This window comes from Nicotiana sylvestris, chromosome 6 (genome assembly GCF_000393655.2).
Source record: "Nicotiana sylvestris chromosome 6, ASM39365v2, whole genome shotgun sequence".
NCBI lineage: Eukaryota > Viridiplantae > Streptophyta > Magnoliopsida > Solanales > Solanaceae > Nicotiana > Nicotiana sylvestris.
In genome coordinates, this window is record NC_091062.1 from 29,781,876 (window position 1) to 29,789,175 (window position 7,300).

The window sequence follows — 7,300 nt, forward strand, 5'->3', positions numbered from 1 at the left end:
TCAAGTAAGTCTTAGTACAGCATTTCATCCCAGACAGACGGAAAGACTGAACGTACTATGCAAACACTGGAGGATATGTTGCGAGCTTGTGTATTAGATTTCAAAGGTAGCTGGGATGATCACCTGCTGCTTATTGAGTTCGCACATAATAATAATTACCATTCTAGTATTCAGATGGCTACATACGAAGCTCCTTATGGACGGAAGTGTAGGTCGCCTATAAGGTGGTTCGATGTTGGGGAAACTACATTAGTAGGACCAAAATTAGTACAACAGGCAATCGGGAGAATTAAGCTTATACAGGAAAGTCTATTGGCAGCTCAAAGCCATTAGAAGGCTTATGCGGATAATCGGAGATTTGGAATTTCAGGTGGACGACTGGGTATTCCAAAAAGGTATCACCGATGAAAATTGTGATGAGGTTTGGCAAGAAAGGCAAACTTAGCCCACGGTATATTGGGCCTTATAGGATCATTTGGAAAGTGGGCCAAGTAGCTTATGAGTTAAAATTGCCTTCGGAGTTAGAGTTTGTCCATCCGTTTTTTCATGTATCTATGTTACGGAAGTGCATTGGCGATCCTACCCGAATGGTGCCCATGGATGATGTACAAATTACAAAAGACTTATCATACGAGGAAGTTCCGGTTGCCATTCTATACCGACGAATCCGCAAACTACGGAATAAGGAGGTAACCTCAATGAAAGTACTTTAGAGGAACAACAATGACTTGGAAGACCGAGGAAGATATGAAGTCTAGATATCCCTACTTATTTCCTCCTCCAGAGAAGGGTCCAACTGAAACGTCATAACCTTAAGGTACGTGTATGGATTCTGGTGTCAGTTATGGTCGTTGGTCGTATGAGGCCATTATCGTTAATAATGTTTGTGATCCTATATGGAGTTGAATTATTAAGTTTCTACAGAAAGAGTTTGTAGTATTGTTGCAAAGGTAACTCTGCCAAGGTTATATAGATCCCAGAGAGTCGAACATTCGAGGTCAAATATTTTTAAGGGGGGAAAGATGTTACATCTAACATTTTTCATACGTTAAAATTTCTTTTTCAGTTAACCGACATAGACTCGGGGGTGAGATCATCTTGACGTTAACGTACTTACACTATTTATAACAAGCGATAAATAAGTATTATAAAGGATAAATGGGTACACGGGAAAACGAGTTTCATTGCAAGTGATCAATTTGGAATAAAATACGGGTCGAGCGATAATACCCGATAATTATGAACTAGTACCATACATGTACCATATGACCATTGTAGTATAATATATAAAGTATTTTAAAAATAAATAGAATTTTAAATAATTTGTGATAATTTTTAAATTATGCGGGTAATTCATTAATTACCGGTAACGGGACAGTACTCGATTAATTAATAAGTGGATATAAAATTAATAAAAAAATCTATCCTCCAAAAATGTGACAATTGGCCATAATTACTCCTTAGTCATTGAATATGTGGCAACCTAAGGATCAAAGCAAAAGACACCTCATACTTGTATTTATATATATCATACAAAATAGTAGTGATTTTTACTACAATTAGAAGACTAGAAAATTACTCTCAAATAAAGGCTAACGCTGCCACTCTTCAAAAACAGAACGTTGCAAATTTCAATTTCAATTGAAGATTTGATCTAAATGCTCCATAAAACCATGAGAAATCTTGCAAGGTTCCAACGAATATTTTAGGAATCATAACAACATAAAATTTTGCGGGTATAAAGGAGCACGATGGAATTTTTTCCAAGAATATTATACAGAGTTTTCCATACTTCAGGTATGTTAAGGCCCTCCCTTCTTTCTTTTGGCATGGTCCAAATTATACTGAAGAAACGAGCAAACACACAGTTTCCATAAATTACTCTATTTATAGAATTATTAGGAGTGTCTATATTCTTGGTTCCCCATGAAAATTATTATTATTTTCTGTTCATGGGTATCAAAATAATACGCAGTTGGAAAAATTTATCCGGAAGGAATATTGAGATTATTACATATTTTTCATACATTTCATACATATACATTGACCCATGACCAGACGACGTTATATATACACCACCACCTGATCAGCTGGTATATGTGATGATGTTGCGCACAATGGCTGGAATATGATTCAATCGACGTTATATACGCGTATATATGTATGTATATGTATATGGGATATGGGAGGACGTTACGACATTATATACGCACCACCACCTGATCAGCTGGTATATGTTGATGATATTATCCATAGTGGCCGAGATGATATGATGGGATGCCCTCAGTGGCTTGATGATATTATGTATACCCATACCTATTCATGGCATGACATTTACACGCACATGCATGTCGTTATAAACGTTTCAGAATTTACAAAGTTATTCAGATTTAAAGATGTGTTTCAGTATTCCATGTTTCATCAATGTCTTTTACGTACTAATTTCCGTGCCTTACATACTCAAAATATTTTTCATACTGACACCCTATTTCACGGGGCCTGCATTTCATGCCCGCAGGTGCAGGTAGGCAAGCTGACGGTCTCCCTTCCTAGGATCCCTGATCAATGAGAGTTGGCGTGCTCCATTTGATCCGGAGCTACTTTTGATTTTGGTATGATACGTTTGTACATATATATCTATATGGGTATGACGTGGCTCAATCACGTCTTTGTATAGTTATGTTTCTGTTAGAAGTCTGTAGACAGTATGTCTAGTTGGGTTGTATGTGGCCTTGTCGGCTTTCAGTTTTGGATGTATAATTGTCTATAGCAGCCTTTCCGGCTTGCCCACTATATTATGCACATATATGTACATATGCCTTGATGACAGGTTTCCTTCACGTATGTTATTTTCGTAATACAAAAGATGTTATATAGGTTCATATCTTAGACGCATGCTTAGGGGTGTTTGACAGATAGGACTCAGGCACCCGTCGCGGCCCATCGGTTTGGGTCGTGACAGTTGTACTGCTTCCAGACGATACATTGCAATAGCTTTCCAGACGGTACAGTGCAATAGCTTGCCAGATGGTATAGTGCAATAGCTGTAGAGTTGACTGTACAACGACAAGGGAAACTGATCCCTATCTGGTCCCTCTATTATTTCCTTATCTGATTTCATTGAAAATTGAACCAAACATCTGACTAGTTATTCTGAATACAAGGGAACTTAATTGTATCAGATTCCTTATCTTGTTCTATCATGAAGTAAGTTTTTTTACCTTCCTTGATTGTATTTATACATGTGTGACATCACTTACAATGATGTAAGCAAGGTAGGTAAAAAGCCTTCCACAGAAAGTTAACTGCTGCACTGTTCCTGTACAGTAGCGTGTGCAGGCAGCAACTTTTCAACTGAAGAGTTGACTTCATACAATCTCCTCAGGAACCGGTAGGGACTTGTTCCCTCAGCTGTTCCTTCCACTCTGAAGAGTTGAGTTATATCCCACGCTGGATCCCAACTTGGAACTTTGTGATCTTAAGGTCTTGTAAATATATAACAGATTCCTTATCTGGTTCTGGATGGTAAGTTTGTTAGATCATCAAAACATAAAGTAAAGTACTTATGCCCAAAGTACTTGTAACCTATCAATTTCCCCCTTTTTGATGTTGACAAACTTAAAATTGATATTCCCCTTGAGAACCAGATCTCCACATCGTTCCCCCTACGAATCAGCCATATCCCCCCTAAGAACCCAACCTAAGGAACTGATCACAACTGGTTCCTCAAGACTATTTGGCAAATCATCAAAACTCAAAATACCATAACTTATCACAAAATACCAATAAATTATTCATAAATCAAAACACAGTGCGCCTTTTGAAATGTACACTCTCCTCAAGCAATACCAAATAGTAATATCATTCACTTAGTCATCTGAAACCGTCCATGCTGCCTAAGAATTTATAACCTTTCCTTCAAAACTGAATTGTGACCTTACACATGCAAATCTCAATCCTACACAACACACCGCATCTATCATTCCATCACATGAAAAGAACGAAAATCTCATAATCCACTCTGAGTCACAGCAAACTACATACTCAATTAGTTAGAAACCTTCCATTTGATCTCATCCAGGAGAAAATCCTAATTCGTAATAAGTTCCTCACGCCAGTAGGAAATATTCACCTCGAACCGTGATAAAAATCATCGAGAACTCTTCGAAGCCCATTTACACATAACCAAGCTATCAGAACCAAATCCCTCTAACTCAACTAATCCACGCAGGTCGCCAAAATCAAAGAGCATTGCCACGATACACCTGTAGAGACTCCCCATGTCATAAGGACCAAAAGAGCGAACCACATCCATTACCATGCTGATCCAACCCATTACCAAGCTGTCCTAATTCTCCGAGTTGCTCCCGGATTGCCTTCAAATTGATGCTTCTCTTTGCTAGAACACTACGATCCTCAACCAAAACTCACCACACAACAGACCCTAGTATAAAACCACAACTCCCTAAGGCCCATAAGCCGTTAAATTCTCTCTTAAGCACTCCAAAATTACTAGAGCCAAGATACCCACTCTGAAGAGACCTTTTGTGAATCTAAAGTCATTTCCTTCACCTTCCTGATACTGATATGTAGAATCCATAAGGATATAGAATACCGCGAGTCTCGACACTATCCAATGTAAATTTAAGTTTCTAGCTATATACAAATCCTGAAAATCCCCAATTGCTACATATACATCTTGAATCCACTAGAACCATTCTTGAGTGTCTTCCACTCTGCTCAAATCTCAAACCGACCAAACGGACCAAATGACCTTTGTCGCATTAGCACAACAACATCCAAGGAAGTAATCCACACTTCTAAGCAACCGAGTAAATTTCTACTCCATTCACACTACATATTCCTTCACAAATAACAACGCATTCATCCCATGATTCCCATACACCCATAAAGTGTAATATAACCCATATCCAAATATTCCTTGCTTAATTTATCATCAAAACCAACATCGGCAAGCCATAACCTATCCACAAGTATGCCTCTGACTGAAATTGATACAACACATAACCGTACAATCAAATTGTCGATAGCAGACTCCACCACTTGGCTCAAATTCATATATCAAACACACAATAACTCACAATGCCCATATTCTATTACTGCCATAATACCGCAGTAAGATTCAATTAAATCATTCATGAGCTCATGTAACACCAACCATCTAATACCTCAAACCATGAAATCTGTAGTTAAGCTTCACCCCCCAAAAATTGCATGAAACAAACACCTATAACTGTAGTTGAGAATTGTCATTCTATTTCTCTTTTCGTGCTTCTTTAACGAAACTCTCTATTTCTACATATCTTTTCCCTACCACTCCTTTTATCCCCTTTATTTTACTAAGAAATGAATAATAATAACTCATAAAGGCCACCGCTATTTTGTCTAAGCTAAACAATATGGCAATATTTTCGATCTATACTATTTATCTTAAGAAAGATATTTAATAATTTTAATCATAAGAGTACTTTTTTTCAACTTATCCTTTATCTTTATCTTAAACATATCATTTAATTAACACTATGGAGCAGTAATAGTAAATTCCAAAAAAAACTCCATAATAATAATAATAGATATTTTATGTGTTTTCAAAAATGTCAAATATCTTAAAACACATTGAATTTCGTAAAACGACCAATATTATAAAATTGCATTGTAACGACCCGACCGGTTATTTCATGAGTTATTGCTTTATTTTTCCTATTTCTACTTCCTTGTGTGTTGTTCAGTTGTATTTCATCATATCGTGTTGGTTGTGTTGTGTTTGGGGTGATCTTAGAGTGGAATGAGACACTTAGTCTCTTATTTAGAAGCTTTAGTTGGAAAAGTCAACCGGAAGTTGACTTGTGAGTAAATGATCTCAGAATTTGATTTTTATGATATGTATAGCTTTGTTAGGTGATTTGGGACTTAGGATCATGACCGGAATGTATTTTAGAGGTCAGTGGTAGATTTAGGCTTGAATTGGCGAAATTGGAAATTTGGCATTTTCCGGTTGGAAGTGAAAATCTTGATATCAGGGCCGGATTAGAATTTTGAAAATTGGAGTAGGTCCTTTGTTTCATTTTGACGTGTGTGCAAAATTTCAAGTAATTCGGATGAGGTTTGATAGGTTTTTGCATCATTTGCGGAATTCGAAAATTTGGAATCCTTAGGCTTGAATCCGAGGGTGATTCGATGTTTTGATGTTGTTTTGAGTGTTCTAAAGGTTGGAATAAGTTTGAATGATGATATGTGACTTGTTGGCGTATTTGGTTGAGGTCCCGAGGGCCTCGGGATGGATTTGGGTGGTTGACGGAAGGTTTGAGTGGATTTGGAGTTGCAGAATTTTTCTTGTTTCTGTTGTTCCCGCAATTGCGGAGTGGGGACTGCAGGTGCAATGATTGCAGGCATAGAGAGATGACCGCAGGAGAAGAGATTGTCGCATGAGCGGAAGGATTAATTGCACATGCCACCGGACAGGGATATTGATTTTGGTATTGATTTGGTGCTGGGCACTCAGCCCATTTCTATTCCACCGTATCGTATGGCACCAGCAGAGTTGAAGGAGATGAAGGAGCAGTTTCAGGAACTCCTTGATAAGGGGTTTATTCGGCCTAGTGTGTCGCCATGGGGTGCACCTGTTCTATTCGTGAAGAAGAAGGATGTCACTATGAGGGTGTGAATTGATTATAGGCAGTTGGACAATGTTACAATAAAGAGCAAGTATCCTTTGCCTCGTATTGATGATTTATTTGACCAGCTTCAGGGAGCAAGAGTGTTCTCCAAGATTGATCTCTGTTCAGGGTATCACTAGTTGAAGATCAGGGACTCGGATATTCTTAAGATAGCTTTCAGGACCCGATATGGTCATTATGAGTTCCTTGTGATGTCGTTTGGGCTGAACAATGCCCCAACAACGTTCATGCATTTGATGAACATCATGTTTCGACCTTATCTTGACTCGTTTGTGATTGTTTTCATTGATGCTATTCTGGAGTACTCACGCAGTCAAGAGGAGCATGCTGAGCATTTGAGAGTTGTATTGCAGCGGTTGAGGGAGGAGAGGCTTTATGCAAAGTTCTCCAAGTGTGAGTTTTGGCTCAGTTCAGTGGCTTTCTTGGGACACGTGGTGTCCAGTGAGGGTATTTAGGTTGATCCAAAGAAGATAGAGGCGGTCCAGAGTTGGCCTAGGCCATCCTCAACCACAGAGATTCGCAGCTTTCTTGGTGGCAGGTTATTACCATCGGTTCGTTCAGGGATTTTCATCTATTGCATCACCCTTGACCAAATTGACTCA